Here is a 15,255-nt window from a genome sequence, read left to right on the forward strand (position 1 = left end):
GTTCCTATGCAAATAAGCAGACGAAGTCTGGTGCCGGAAAAAGAACTGGAAGCATGTGCCTTTTTGGCTGTTTGCTGGCCATGCGGGCCCCCCAGCAGTGTGTGCGGCTGCTTTTCTTTACTCCATAGAAAGTCTTTGGCTTTTGCATCCGTCGTCGTCGTCGCCGCCGCTGCTGCATAGACTCCCCGGGGCTGTGTCGGGAGGAGCGGAGGGACTGGAGGCAGGCCTGCTGGGGGAGGAGGCGAGCGGGCAGCCAGCGGCTCCCTCTGCCCTTCTCCCTAAAGCGTAGCGCCCCTGGCCGTCGGGCGGCGCTCAGGCGGGGGCCCATTTCTGGTTATCGCTTCTCGGCCTTTTGGCTCAGATCAAGTGTCTGGGCTGAGAGGTTGCGCTGAGTCTGTGACTCCTTGGCCTTGGGTCATCGCTTCCTGGGGAGCTTAAGACCCATGCTGCTATGAGGGAGTCACGCTAACTCGAGCACGGGAGGCGATCAGGAGAGAGAGAAGGAGAGGGGCCGGCGCCTTGGCCTTGAGGGATCGTTCCCCAGGAACTAAACCCTCATGCTGCTTTAGGGGCGTCGCACCTGATCCTGGACGGCCGGATTGGACAGAGGCGGACAAGCAAGCAAGAGAGTGATGGGCCGGTGCCTTTGCCTGGTGGGATCGCCGTGACTGGCTAAACCCACCTGCTGCTATTAGGGCGCCGCACCAGATCTTGAGTTGGTGTTGGAGAGACGAGGACGAGGATAAAGATGGCGGACTACGCAAACGAGAGGAACTGCATTCGGTTTCAGCTGGATGAGTGCAGACGAAGCAGTGGTGGTGTGGAATACATCGTGGAGGAAATCCTATTTGAGGGGTTGGAAGTGGATCCTGAACGAATCTTTTGCCTGCAGGAGTTTTTGAAGATGGGAATCTTTGACTTGACGCTGAAAGACGAGCGAGAATGCCAAGTGGTATACGACCGATGTGTTGTGGCAGCAGGTTCCCCAAGGATGAGAGGAATCAAAGTGATACCGAGATTTCTACAGCAGGAGAAGGCGGTGATTGTACAGATGTTCAATGTTTATGTCATGAAAGAGGACATTGAGAACTTTTTGGCCCGCTTTTGTGAAACAGTTAGAGGCGGAGCAGAAATCAAGAACAAGTATGGACTGTTTAACGGGAGAAGGAAGTTCTGGGTCCGCTTCAGATTGGACCCAGACGGTGACAGAGGAATGCTACACCCTCCTGCAAGTTTCTGCATTGGCAGGAATAGGGGGGTTTTGAACTTTTCAGGACAGTTTTTTGATGTTCGTTGTTGGAACTGTGGGAAAAAAGGACATATGGCAGCCAAGTGCTGTGAGAGTAAAAGATGTGTCTTTTGTGCAGAGCCGGGACATTTGGCACGCAAGTGCCCCAAGAAAGGGAATACAAAGACACAAAAATCGTGTGGAAACTTTGATGGTGCGAGAAGGGAATACGATGTTGGTGTACAGAGAAGGGTTGATATGGGAAAAGATGGGGAGAATATAGGGTATGTTAATGAGGATGGAAGGGGAAAAGAGGGGGAAAGTGAGGGGGACAGTATGGCAAGTGAGACGGAGTTAGAAAAGCCATGTGCAATACCTGATTCTATAGAGATTGTTTTAGGGGTCAAGCACTGTGAGGTATATTTTGAAGATGTCAGTGTGCAGGAGGTGGAAAGTGAGACTGAGGATGGTGTACAAGATAGTGGAGAGGAGGAGAGAGAGGACAGTGGACAGGAATATAGGGAGGAAGAGAGGGAAGGAGAGAGGAGTCAGCAAAGAATAGAGAAGGATTCTTTAGGTGTGGGTGTAGATAAAGATGAAGGAAAAGGGGACAGTGTGGGGGAGGAAGAAATCAGTGTTCAGGAGGAGGAAAGGGAGTTTGAGAACTGTGGGCAGGATAGTGGGAAGGAGAGGGAGCTGGTTCCAGAGGAAGAGGGTGTTTTGGTGGAGGAGGAGGAGGAGGAGGAAGAGAGGGTGTCTGTGGAGGAGGAAGAGAGTGAAGAAGTGAGTATGTCTGAGGAGGAGGAGGCAAGGGAAAAGGAAGAGAAAAGGGAAAAGGTGGAGAGAATAGAAAAAGTATTCCAGTGGGGAGCAGAGAATGCAGAATCGTGGAGTTATTTTTGTAATGACGAGCAATTAAAGAAAGGCATATTTCGTTTAAGGAGAAAATTAATTGATGCTTATGTAAAGGAATAAATATATGAGGTGAATAGGTATAGACCAGGAGTGGTTTGGAGTGATTAAAAAAATATTTTGACAATCTTTTTGTGTAAAGTAAGTAAAGAGTGTACTGAAAAGTAACAGAAGAAAATATTGAATGGAATTTATGTCTTTGTTTGTATGAAATGTAAAAGTGTCAAGTATTTATTGCTTGCAGGAAATGTATTTAAGAGAAAGGGATATATGTGAAATTATGGAATGTAAATGTTCCTTATGGAAGGAACGAAAGAAAAAAAAAAAAAAAAAATCTGTTCTTATCAGTTTAATATCTGATACGTCCCCTATCTGGGGACCATATATTAAATGGATTTTTAGAACAGGGAGATGGAAGAAGAGCTTGCTCTGTCCACTCCACGCATTGACCTGGTATTGCAGTACCTCCAGGACCGGTGCACTTCCCTTTGGGGATATTTGGCTTGTATCAAAAAATAGAAACAAATGACTGTCTGACAGAAAAAAAACAAACATGCATTTTTGGCTCTTTCTTTTGCAAAGAAAGAAGAAGATGAAATGACGACAAAATAAAGCCTCCTTCTTTTTGCTGTGTCTTGTTTGCTCTTTTGCGTGGCTTCTTACTTTCTTTTCTTTTCAGCTCCTCCTCGCATGGAGCAGGAGTGCCGCCTGCTGCCTAGCCTAATTCAGTCCGAACGAGCAGATGCCTAAGAAACTCCTGTTGAAGCTGTATCCAAATAGCCTGCATAGCAAACACTGCAGCAGCAAGCAGCAAGCAGCAAGCAGCAAATGCCTTGACTTGCTGGCTTCTTGTCACAATGGCTGGCTGGCTGAAATGACCTGAACTGAAAAGCCCAGCCACTGGCTGCTTGCATGCTTGCTGCCTGAGTTTCATGGCAGCCCGGACGAGTCGGCTAGCAGAGAAAAAGTGGGCGGTTCCTATGCAAATAAGCAGACGAAGCCTGGTGCCGGAAAAAGAACTGGAAGCATGTGCCTTTTTGGCTGTTTGCTGGCCATGCGGGCCCCCCAGCAGTGTGTGCGGCTGCTTTTCTTTACTCCATAGAAAGTCTTTGGCTTTTGCATCCGTCGTCGTCGTCGCCGCCGCTGCTGCATAGACTCCCCGGGGCTGTGTCGGGAGGAGCGGAGGGACTGGAGGCAGGCCTGCTGGGGGAGGAGGCGAGCGGGCAGCCAGCGGCTCCCTCTGCCCTTCTCCCTAAAGCGTAGCGCCCCTGGCCGTCGGGCGGCGCTCAGGCGGGGGCCCATTTCTGGTTATCGCTTCTCGGCCTTTTGGCTAAGACCAAGTGTCTGAAACCAGAAGGCCAGCAGAGACTGTGGTCCCTTTGCCTTCCAGCATCGACCCCTTTGGGGCCTTAAGCTGGCATGCTGCCATAAGGGGACTGCGCCATCTCTTGCTATCCTAGAAGGCGACAATGGCGAATGCGTACGCTGAGGTACGCCAGAGAAACACCGTCCGTATCCAGGTCGAGGCTGATCATCGTTTGAGAGTGACACTGAAGTTCGTGATGGAACAGATTTTGAAAAGTGCGTTGAAGGTCGACTACAACCAGCTGTTTTGCGTCCAGGATTTCCCCAAACAGGGGTACTACGACATTACTTTCAACCATCCCGAGGACGCTATGAACACCTATGAGAGGAGTAAAGCTCTAAAAGAAGATGTGCGGTTCCTGGGCGTTAAGATCCAACCATCTTTCATGTTGGAAGAGAGACCTATTTCTGTGCACATGTTCAATCCCTTTTTTCCTACTGCGGACATTAGGACGTTTCTGTACAAATACTGCAGCACAGTACGGGGAGGATACGACCAAAAGAATGCCTATGGGGTGTTCAACGGCAAGCGGAAATTCTGGGTCTGCTTCAAGCCAGATGACGGCTATGTTGGAGGGGTAAAGCTGCCGCCCCCGAGTTTCTCCATAGGAAATGATCGGGGTTTCCTGTGGTACCCGGGGCAACCCCAGTTTTGCAGAAAATGTCACGTGTATGGACACACTAGTGAAAATTGCACGAACCAAGAGTTCTATTGCAAAAAGTGCAAGAGAGAGGGCCACTCAACAGAGAACTGTCAGATGGAGCGCACCTGCGATTTGTGTGGGGAGGCAGAACACATGGCAAGGCAGTGCCCGCGTCGAACCTATGCCAATGCAGCAAAACCAGAAGCAACAAGAGACATGGGTCCTGTAGTCGCATTAGAGGAAGTGTTCCCGACAGAGATCTCCCCGGCGGCATCTCCAGAGGCAGAGGAGAATGCAGGAGGCCTGGAGGAGATAGGAACCGATCTGGAAAGCGAGTCAGAGCTTGATCCTGGAAGACAGGCTGCAGAGAGGGAGGAAGCCCTCGTGAGGCAGGCGGCTGAAGGAGAGCAGAGCAAGGAAGAGGAGATGGATGTTCAGCCCTCCCAAAAGACGAACAGGAAAAGACCTGCTGAAAAGGGAGTAAAGGCAATAGCAGAAACCGAGACCAAGGCAAGATGCGAGGGAATAGAGGAGATAGTCAGTGAAAGTGACGTAGTCTCCTCTCAGCAGATTGAGGAATTCTCATCTGATTCAGAAAGGTCTGGGTATCCTTCCCCAGGTTCGGCAGGTACTGTAAATGAAATAGGAACAGATCAATCCTTCCTAGAGGATGGAGCGGTATCCAACCTAAGTGATACAACTATGATGGATAGATCACGTGAGTTGAAGTCATGACGGTGAAAATATATCCTTTGCATTATTATGATTAATATAGTTTCCTTGAATGTACGAAGCGTGGGGGGAATTGCTCGCAGGGCTATGATCCTGGACTTCTTGAGACATTCTAAAGGGGACATTTTTTGTTTACAGGAGTGTGCCATAAACTCCCCTCCTGGAGATAAGGAGTGGGGTTGGGGACCAGCAGTGTGGTCTCCCGGGAGTTCCTGTAAGAACGATGGCGTGGGGATCTTATTTAAAAGCCCAAAAGCCAACATTAAGGATGTATTAGCTATAGAGCCGGGGAGGCTGCTATTGGTAGTGGTGGAGGTGGGGGGGTGTGTGTTCCGGATTTTCAATGTATACATGCCTCCACATAGGAGCAAGCGCGGGGAGCTAATAGAGAAATTGAAGCTTTTTCTACCGGGAACAATGCCTACTGTGGTTATTGGGGATTTCAATTGCACGGTGGTGGGGGGTGATAGGGAGGGGGTGGGTGAGAGTGTAGGGGTGGATAGCACGGGGGTTTTGTTAAAAAATGTTGTTATAGATTTTAAGTTGTGTGACCAGGGCAAAAAGTTTTTGCGTAACGAAGAGCGTTTTACTTGGTTTAGTGACAAAGGGACGGCCAGGTCGCGTATTGATTATTTTTTTACACAGGGGCTAAAGGTGAACACGATGACCCAGAAAAGGGTTGCGTTCACGGATCATGTATGGATGGAGGGAAATATATGCTTAGGAAAGAGAGAAGTGCATGGGAGGAATGTATGGAAGTTGAATGTGAGCTTGCTTGAGGATGAACGGGTGCGAAAGAGGTATGAATGGTTGTATACAAGGTTGAGAATGCAGAAGGATGAATATGAGGACCTGACTGAATGGTGGGAGATGGTGAAAATGGAGTCTAAAGTTTTTTTCATTAAGAGAGGATGTGAGAGGAAAAGGAAGGAGAGAGAGGAGTATGAAAGGTGGCATTTGCGACTCAATTTTTTGTATAGATTGAGGAATTTTGGGGAGGAGATAGATTTAGAGATAGAAGAGGCTAGGAAGAAGATAAAAGGGATGCTTGAAAAGAAGGGGAAAGAAATAATCTTTCAAGCTAGGATAGAAAGGGCGGAGCAGGGGGAAAGGTGCACGCGCTTCTTTTTTAAGAAGGCGTATGGAAGGCAGGAACAAATGAGGGGTGTAAGAGACGCGAATGGGACGGAGGTGAGCGAAAGAAGAAGAATGTTGGAAACGATTGAAGAGTTTTATAGGGATTTGTATGAAGTGAAAGGAAGGGATGAGAGTTTTGAGGTGGATGTCTTGAATGCATTAGAGAGGGCTTTGGAGAAGGAAGATCAGGAGGTATTAGAACAAGAAATTAAACTAGGCGAATTGGAAGAGGCCCTGAAAAATGGGAAGAAAAATAAGACCCCTGGAAGTGACGGCTTGCCTTATGAGTTTTACCAGACTTTCTGGGGGATCCTGAGTAAGGACTTTCTGGAGGTGTGTGTTGCTTGTCTTGGGAAAGCAGAACTTCCCAAATCAATGAGAGAGGGTATAGTGACGTTAATCTTTAAAAAGGGAGACAGATCGGCACTTTCAAACTGGCGGCCGATCACGTTACTTAACTCAGACTATAAACTTATAGCCAAAGTTTTAGCCAATAGAGTTAAAATTGTTTTAGATCAAATTATTGGGGAGGAGCAGGTGTGTGCAGTGCCGGGTAGACAGATTGGGGAGAATTTGGCCTTGTTAAGAGATGTGATTTATGATTGTGGGGAAAGGAAGCAAGCCTTAGTAGTAACAACTCTGGATTTTGAGAAAGCATACGACAGGGTTTCCCATGATTTCTTGTATCATGTGCTTGAGAGAATGGGGATCCCTGGACGGTTTTTGGGGTTTATAAAAGTATTATATAAGAACGCCTTTAGTCGGATTCAGGTTGATGGCTTCCTTACAAAACAAATAAGTGTTAGGTCTGGCGTGAGACAGGGGTGCCCTTTCTCCCCAGTCGTGTTTATCTGTGCTCTGGAACCGCTTGTACGTTTGTTGAATCGGGACAAAGTTATTAGAGGGATAGAGATTCCGGGTAGCAGAGGCCGGAGTTTGAAAATTCTAGCATACATGGATGATGTGACTTTGGTTTGTAAGTCGTCTGTCGCCCTAAAGAGAGCTCTTTTTCAGACAGAGATTTTCTGTCAAGCCTCAGCTTTTAAGATCAATAGAGCCAAGAGTAATGTTAAGGCATTTGGTGAGGTAGAAGGGTTGGGGGAACTGAAAATTCCCATAGTTGAGGGACCCCTGGAGGTTTTGGGCCTCGTTTTTGATAGTGAACTAAAAGGGACGCAGAACTGGATTAACCTAGAGGCAAAATTGAGCAAGAAAATAAGTTTATGGTCAATGAGAGCTTTGTCTCTGGAGGGGAGGAATCTGATAATTAAGTCAGTATTACTCCCCAGTATTTTATATATCGGCCTGATTTTCCCTCCAACGAGTGTTTGGCTGCGAAAGGTGTGGAGGATGTTGTGCACCTTTTTTTGGGGTTCCAAGGAAGAAAAGTTGAGAAGATGTAGGGTAGTGAAATCAAGAGGAAATGGGGGGAAGGACCTTCCTGACCTGGAAGTGTTCTTGTACTTAAATTATATTAGTTTTTATATAGGTAGAGTAGATAAGATAGAGCTTCTGTGCGCAAATTTTTGTGGGTATATGATGAGGGGAATGTGCAGAAGACTCTGGGGAGTTAGATATGACCTCACGAAACCAGTTTGTTTCAAGCCATCACGTTTCTATACCATTATAGAGACGTATATTGTAAAATTTGAATTGCAAATGCTAGGAATGGAGGTATGGAAGTCTAGGAAGAAAGTGACGAAAGTGTTGAAAGCGAGGGAGAGTATGGAGATGATCGGGGGACTGAATGGAGACCAAATGAGGAAGGGATGGAAGATGGTGAATGAGAAGTACCTATTTAATGAGCAAAAGGATGTGGCTTGGATGACAGCGTGGATGTGCCTCCCGGTGCGTGAGGTGCAAAAGAGGCGGGACCTGGCTGTAACAGACAGGTGCCCGAGAGAATGTTGTGAGAAAGTGGAGAGCGTGGTCCATCTCCTCTGGGACTGTTCTTTTGCGAGGGCAGTCTGGAGGAAGATTGGCCCACTATTCAAAGAAGTTACGCTCTTGAAAAGTTTGAGTTTGGAGAGAATGTTGTATGGATTAGGAGAGTATGAGAGTGGAAGGGAGAGAATTGCGTGGCAAATGATTAATTGTGTGAAAGAAGCTTTATGGCAAGTGAGGAATATTTTGGTGGGAAAGAAGGATGAGGTGAATGTGAGTGAATGTATTAAACTGATCAAAAGCAGGATGTATGTGTACTACAGGATGGACAAGAGAGCAAACAGAGTCCAGGCTGACCTCTGGAACTTTGAGGTTTGGAATACTTTGGTGAGATGATTTTTTGAGAAGAATAGATACAAAAGTTTTTGTTTCTATGGTTCATTGCTCAATAAATATAATTTAATGTAAATAAGTAAGTAGAATATGTGGGGATACCTATAGGGGGTGATGATATGTGTTTTTTGTAACAAGTATGGAATTTCGTGAAAGTTATGTTTGGGGTTTTTGTATGTAGGGGTGGTTTTTTGTTTTTCGAAAAGTCTTTCTTTTTTCTGTATATACTTGAATGTTGATTGACAATAAAGATTTAACTTTCAAAACAAAAAAAATCTGTTCTTATCAGTTTAATATCTGATACGTCCCCTATCTGGGGACCATATATTAAATGGATTTTTAGAACAGGGAGATGGAAGAAGAGCTTGCTCTGTCCACTCCACGCATTGACCTGGTATTGCAGTACCTCCAGGACCGGTGCACTTCCCTTTGGGGATATTTGGCTTGTATCAAAAAATAGAAACAAATGACTGTCTGACAGAAAAAAAACAAACATGCATTTTTGGCTCTTTCTTTTGCAAAGAAAGAAGAAGATGAAATGACGACAAAATAAAGCCTCCTTCTTTTTGCTGTGTCTTGTTTGCTCTTTTGCGTGGCTTCTTACTTTCTTTTCTTTTCAGCTCCTCCTCGCATGGAGCAGGAGTGCCGCCTGCTGCCTAGCCTAATTCAGTCCGAACGAGCAGATGCCTAAGAAACTCCTGTTGAAGCTGTATCCAAATAGCCTGCATAGCAAACACTGCAGCAGCAAGCAGCAAGCAGCAAGCAGCAAATGCCTTGACTTGCTGGCTTCTTGTCACAATGGCTGGCTGGCTGAAATGACCTGAACTGAAAAGCCCAGCCACTGGCTGCTTGCATGCTTGCTGCCTGAGTTTCATGGCAGCCCGGACGAGTCGGCTAGCAGAGAAAAAGTGGGCGGTTCCTATGCAAATAAGCAGACGAAGCCTGGTGCCGGAAAAAGAACTGGAAGCATGTGCCTTTTTGGCTGTTTGCTGGCCATGCGGGCCCCCCAGCAGTGTGTGCGGCTGCTTTTCTTTACTCCATAGAAAGTCTTTGGCTTTTGCATCCGTCGTCGTCGTCGCCGCCGCTGCTGCATAGACTCCCCGGGGCTGTGTCGGGAGGAGCGGAGGGACTGGAGGCAGGCCTGCTGGGGGAGGAGGCGAGCGGGCAGCCAGCGGCTCCCTCTGCCCTTCTCCCTAAAGCGTAGCGCCCCTGGCCGTCGGGCGGCGCTCAGGCGGGGGCCCATTTCTGGTTATCGCTTCTCGGCCTTTTGGCTAAGATCAAGTGTAGTATCTGTTCTTATCAGTTTAATATCTGATACGTCCCCTATCTGGGGACCATATATTAAATGGATTTTTAGAACAGGGAGATGGAAGAAGAGCTTGCTCTGTCCACTCCACGCATTGACCTGGTATTGCAGTACCTCCAGGACCGGTGCACTTCCCTTTGGGGATATTTGGCTTGTATCAAAAAATAGAAACAAATGACTGTCTGACAGAAAAAAAACAAACATGCATTTTTGGCTCTTTCTTTTGCAAAGAAAGAAGAAGATGAAATGACGACAAAATAAAGCCTCCTTCTTTTTGCTGTGTCTTGTTTGCTCTTTTGCGTGGCTTCTTACTTTCTTTTCTTTTCAGCTCCTCCTCGCATGGAGCAGGAGTGCCGCCTGCTGCCTAGCCTAATTCAGTCCGAACGAGCAGATGCCTAAGAAACTCCTGTTGAAGCTGTATCCAAATAGCCTGCATAGCAAACACTGCAGCAGCAAGCAGCAAGCAGCAAGCAGCAAATGCCTTGACTTGCTGGCTTCTTGTCACAATGGCTGGCTGGCTGAAATGACCTGAACTGAAAAGCCCAGCCACTGGCTGCTTGCATGCTTGCTGCCTGAGTTTCATGGCAGCCCGGACGAGTCGGCTAGCAGAGAAAAAGTGGGCGGTTCCTATGCAAATAAGCAGACGAAGCCTGGTGCCGGAAAAAGAACTGGAAGCATGTGCCTTTTTGGCTGTTTGCTGGCCATGCGGGCCCCCCAGCAGTGTGTGCGGCTGCTTTTCTTTACTCCATAGAAAGTCTTTGGCTTTTGCATCCGTCGTCGTCGTCGCCGCCGCTGCTGCATAGACTCCCCGGGGCTGTGTCGGGAGGAGCGGAGGGACTGGAGGCAGGCCTGCTGGGGGAGGAGGCGAGCGGGCAGCCAGCGGCTCCCTCTGCCCTTCTCCCTAAAGCGTAGCGCCCCTGGCCGTCGGGCGGCGCTCAGGCGGGGGCCCATTTCTGGTTATCGCTTCTCGGCCTTTTGGCTAAGATCAAGTGTAGTATCTGTTCTTATCAGTTTAATATCTGATACGTCCCCTATCTGGGGACCATATATTAAATGGATTTTTAGAACAGGGAGATGGAAGAAGAGCTTGCTCTGTCCACTCCACGCATTGACCTGGTATTGCAGTACCTCCAGGACCGGTGCACTTCCCTTTGGGGATATTTGGCTTGTATCAAAAAATAGAAACAAATGACTGTCTGACAGAAAAAAAACAAACATGCATTTTTGGCTCTTTCTTTTGCAAAGAAAGAAGAAGATGAAATGACGACAAAATAAAGCCTCCTTCTTTTTGCTGTGTCTTGTTTGCTCTTTTGCGTGGCTTCTTACTTTCTTTTCTTTTCAGCTCCTCCTCGCATGGAGCAGGAGTGCCGCCTGCTGCCTAGCCTAATTCAGTCCGAACGAGCAGATGCCTAAGAAACTCCTGTTGAAGCTGTATCCAAATAGCCTGCATAGCAAACACTGCAGCAGCAAGCAGCAAGCAGCAAGCAGCAAATGCCTTGACTTGCTGGCTTCTTGTCACAATGGCTGGCTGGCTGAAATGACCTGAACTGAAAAGCCCAGCCACTGGCTGCTTGCATGCTTGCTGCCTGAGTTTCATGGCAGCCCGGACGAGTCGGCTAGCAGAGAAAAAGTGGGCGGTTCCTATGCAAATAAGCAGACGAAGCCTGGTGCCGGAAAAAGAACTGGAAGCATGTGCCTTTTTGGCTGTTTGCTGGCCATGCGGGCCCCCCAGCAGTGTGTGCGGCTGCTTTTCTTTACTCCATAGAAAGTCTTTGGCTTTTGCATCCGTCGTCGTCGTCGCCGCCGCTGCTGCATAGACTCCCCGGGGCTGTGTCGGGAGGAGCGGAGGGACTGGAGGCAGGCCTGCTGGGGGAGGAGGCGAGCGGGCAGCCAGCGGCTCCCTCTGCCCTTCTCCCTAAAGCGTAGCGCCCCTGGCCGTCGGGCGGCGCTCAGGCGGGGGCCCATTTCTGGTTATCGCTTCTCGGCCTTTTGGCTAAGATCAAGTGTAGTATCTGTTCTTATCAGTTTAATATCTGATACGTCCCCTATCTGGGGACCATATATTAAATGGATTTTTAGAACAGGGAGATGGAAGAAGAGCTTGCTCTGTCCACTCCACGCATTGACCTGGTATTGCAGTACCTCCAGGACCGGTGCACTTCCCTTTGGGGATATTTGGCTTGTATCAAAAAATAGAAACAAATGACTGTCTGACAGAAAAAAAACAAACATGCATTTTTGGCTCTTTCTTTTGCAAAGAAAGAAGAAGATGAAATGACGACAAAATAAAGCCTCCTTCTTTTTGCTGTGTCTTGTTTGCTCTTTTGCGTGGCTTCTTACTTTCTTTTCTTTTCAGCTCCTCCTCGCATGGAGCAGGAGTGCCGCCTGCTGCCTAGCCTAATTCAGTCCGAACGAGCAGATGCCTAAGAAACTCCTGTTGAAGCTGTATCCAAATAGCCTGCATAGCAAACACTGCAGCAGCAAGCAGCAAGCAGCAAGCAGCAAATGCCTTGACTTGCTGGCTTCTTGTCACAATGGCTGGCTGGCTGAAATGACCTGAACTGAAAAGCCCAGCCACTGGCTGCTTGCATGCTTGCTGCCTGAGTTTCATGGCAGCCCGGACGAGTCGGCTAGCAGAGAAAAAGTGGGCGGTTCCTATGCAAATAAGCAGACGAAGCCTGGTGCCGGAAAAAGAACTGGAAGCATGTGCCTTTTTGGCTGTTTGCTGGCCATGCGGGCCCCCCAGCAGTGTGTGCGGCTGCTTTTCTTTACTCCATAGAAAGTCTTTGGCTTTTGCATCCGTCGTCGTCGTCGCCGCCGCTGCTGCATAGACTCCCCGGGGCTGTGTCGGGAGGAGCGGAGGGACTGGAGGCAGGCCTGCTGGGGGAGGAGGCGAGCGGGCAGCCAGCGGCTCCCTCTGCCCTTCTCCCTAAAGCGTAGCGCCCCTGGCCGTCGGGCGGCGCTCAGGCGGGGGCCCATTTCTGGTTATCGCTTCTCGGCCTTTTGGCTAAGATCAAGTGTAGTATCTGTTCTTATCAGTTTAATATCTGATACGTCCCCTATCTGGGGACCATATATTAAATGGATTTTTAGAACAGGGAGATGGAAGAAGAGCTTGCTCTGTCCACTCCACGCATTGACCTGGTATTGCAGTACCTCCAGGACCGGTGCACTTCCCTTTGGGGATATTTGGCTTGTATCAAAAAATAGAAACAAATGACTGTCTGACAGAAAAAAAACAAACATGCATTTTTGGCTCTTTCTTTTGCAAAGAAAGAAGAAGATGAAATGACGACAAAATAAAGCCTCCTTCTTTTTGCTGTGTCTTGTTTGCTCTTTTGCGTGGCTTCTTACTTTCTTTTCTTTTCAGCTCCTCCTCGCATGGAGCAGGAGTGCCGCCTGCTGCCTAGCCTAATTCAGTCCGAACGAGCAGATGCCTAAGAAACTCCTGTTGAAGCTGTATCCAAATAGCCTGCATAGCAAACACTGCAGCAGCAAGCAGCAAGCAGCAAGCAGCAAATGCCTTGACTTGCTGGCTTCTTGTCACAATGGCTGGCTGGCTGAAATGACCTGAACTGAAAAGCCCAGCCACTGGCTGCTTGCATGCTTGCTGCCTGAGTTTCATGGCAGCCCGGACGAGTCGGCTAGCAGAGAAAAAGTGGGCGGTTCCTATGCAAATAAGCAGACGAAGCCTGGTGCCGGAAAAAGAACTGGAAGCATGTGCCTTTTTGGCTGTTTGCTGGCCATGCGGGCCCCCCAGCAGTGTGTGCGGCTGCTTTTCTTTACTCCATAGAAAGTCTTTGGCTTTTGCATCCGTCGTCGTCGTCGCCGCCGCTGCTGCATAGACTCCCCGGGGCTGTGTCGGGAGGAGCGGAGGGACTGGAGGCAGGCCTGCTGGGGGAGGAGGCGAGCGGGCAGCCAGCGGCTCCCTCTGCCCTTCTCCCTAAAGCGTAGCGCCCCTGGCCGTCGGGCGGCGCTCAGGCGGGGGCCCATTTCTGGTTATCGCTTCTCGGCCTTTTGGCTAAGACCAAGTGTCGAAGTCAGAGGGCCAGCAGGGATAGTGCTTCCTCGGCCTTGCGGCATCGGCCCCTCTGGGGTCTTAAGCCGTATTGTAGCTATTGGGGAGGTACAACATCCTGTGCGATTCGGAGGGCGAGCACGAGACGGAGAGTAAGGGGCCGGCGCCTTGGCCTTGGGACATCGCCCGAAAGGGCTTAAGTCCCTTGCTGCTGTGGGGGCGCCGCACCCGAGCTTGAGAGCGGACAAGGAGAGCTGAGACAATGGCGTCTGGAGCTCATATGAGGAATACGCTTCGGTTCCTGGTAGCAGAGGCGGAGAGACAGCGAGTCAGCCTGACGTTTTTCGTGGAGACGATTCTGAATGGAGTGATCGGTTTGGCAGCAACAAAAGTGATGTGTCTGCAGGATTTCCAGAAACAAGGGATCTACGATCTGACCCTTTTTGAAGATGCGGATTGCCTGTGTGCCTACGAAAGGTGCAAAGAGATGGCTTTGGATGAGAACATGCGTGGAATCAGCTTGGGACCAAGTTTTATGCTGGAGATGAGACCAGTTGTGGTGCATATGTATAACCCCTATGCACGGAAAGAAGATATTTTTCTTTTTTTAAAGAGGTACTGCATGGAAGTGAGAGGGGGAGAAGAGTTGTATAACCCTTATAAAATGTACAATGGTAAGAGACGGTATTGGGTGCGGTTCAAAGCAGACTCGACGGGGGTGGGGGGAGTGATGCACCCTCCGGCCAGCTTTAGTATTGCCGGAAACAGGGGTTTTCTTTTCTACCCAGGACAACCTACTTATTGTAGGAAATGTTTTCGTTATGGACACACAAGAGAAAAGTGTGAAAAGACTGAGATGGTGTGTCGCAATTGCGGCGAGGAAGGCCATACGGCGGCCTATTGTAAGATCCCAAAGAAATGTGATGTGTGTGGGGTAAGAGGACATTTGGCACGACAGTGCAAGAAAAGGAGCTATGCTCAAGCTGCAGGAGGGGAGGACACGGATGTGGCAAGCCAAGAGGGAGAGGACCTGGAGAAAAAAGAGGAAGATTTTCTTTTGGACAATATTGCCCAAAGCTTTGTTGGGGGAAAGGGAGAGGGGGGTGAAGGTGGCCAGATCTTGATGGGGAATGGGGTGGCAGAGTCTCTGAGCATGTCTGAGCAAAATTGGGCAGATAGTATGGAGGTTCAAGACACACAGAGTGAGGGAAGGAATGTTGGGGTAGAACAGCAGGAGGAGGGGATGGAGATTACAATTGGGGGGAAAAAACCCCAAAAGCGTAAACAAGAAGTGGACAGTAGAGATGTGAAGGAAGGCCAAGGGGAGGAGGAGAGAGTGGGGCCTAGAGAAAAGGTAGAGAGGGTAGTGAAAAAATATGGAAAAGATCTAACAAAAAAAATGGAGGAATTTGATAAGGCAGTAGGGGAAGTAGAGTTTTGGGTTAAAATATTTAGGAAGCAACATAAAGGGAGTTCAGAGCAACAAATGATACAGAGTTTGGAAAAATTAATGAGTCAAAGGAAAAATATTACTAAAGAGAAATATGAGGAATTGAAAACAGAAGGTTTGCAGTGGGTGGAGGTAAAGGAGGGTAGAGCAGATTTTAAAGGAGAAGAGGAGGAATATATACTAGGA

At 48.6% G+C, this 15,255-nt stretch overlaps 5 non-coding genes and 1 pseudogene across 5 annotated transcripts; all 6 read left to right on the top strand.

The window, feature by feature from the left end:
• The first annotated feature begins 2,433 nt into the window (after positions 1-2,433).
• LOC142500271 (U2 spliceosomal RNA) lies at positions 2,434-2,627 on the top strand. The gene has a single exon (XR_012802883.1). It is a non-coding gene; the product is annotated as a U2 spliceosomal RNA (small nuclear RNA).
• Positions 2,628-8,548: 5,921 nt separating this feature from the next.
• On the top strand, positions 8,549-8,723 carry LOC142500838 (U2 spliceosomal RNA; annotated as a pseudogene).
• Positions 8,724-9,546: 823 nt separating this feature from the next.
• LOC142500551 (U2 spliceosomal RNA) lies at positions 9,547-9,737 on the top strand. Its single transcript, XR_012803098.1, has one exon. It is a non-coding gene; the product is annotated as a U2 spliceosomal RNA (small nuclear RNA).
• Positions 9,738-10,560: 823 nt separating this feature from the next.
• LOC142500552 (U2 spliceosomal RNA) lies at positions 10,561-10,751 on the top strand. Its single transcript, XR_012803099.1, has one exon. It is a non-coding gene; the product is annotated as a U2 spliceosomal RNA (small nuclear RNA).
• Positions 10,752-11,574: 823 nt separating this feature from the next.
• LOC142500553 (U2 spliceosomal RNA) lies at positions 11,575-11,765 on the top strand. The gene has a single exon (XR_012803100.1). It is a non-coding gene; the product is annotated as a U2 spliceosomal RNA (small nuclear RNA).
• An 823-nt stretch (positions 11,766-12,588) lies between these two features.
• LOC142500554 (U2 spliceosomal RNA) lies at positions 12,589-12,779 on the top strand. The gene has a single exon (XR_012803101.1). It is a non-coding gene; the product is annotated as a U2 spliceosomal RNA (small nuclear RNA).
• The last annotated feature ends 2,476 nt before the right edge of the window (positions 12,780-15,255 follow it).

This window comes from Ascaphus truei, chromosome 7 (genome assembly GCF_040206685.1).
Source record: "Ascaphus truei isolate aAscTru1 chromosome 7, aAscTru1.hap1, whole genome shotgun sequence".
NCBI classification, from domain to species: domain Eukaryota; kingdom Metazoa; phylum Chordata; class Amphibia; order Anura; family Ascaphidae; genus Ascaphus; species Ascaphus truei.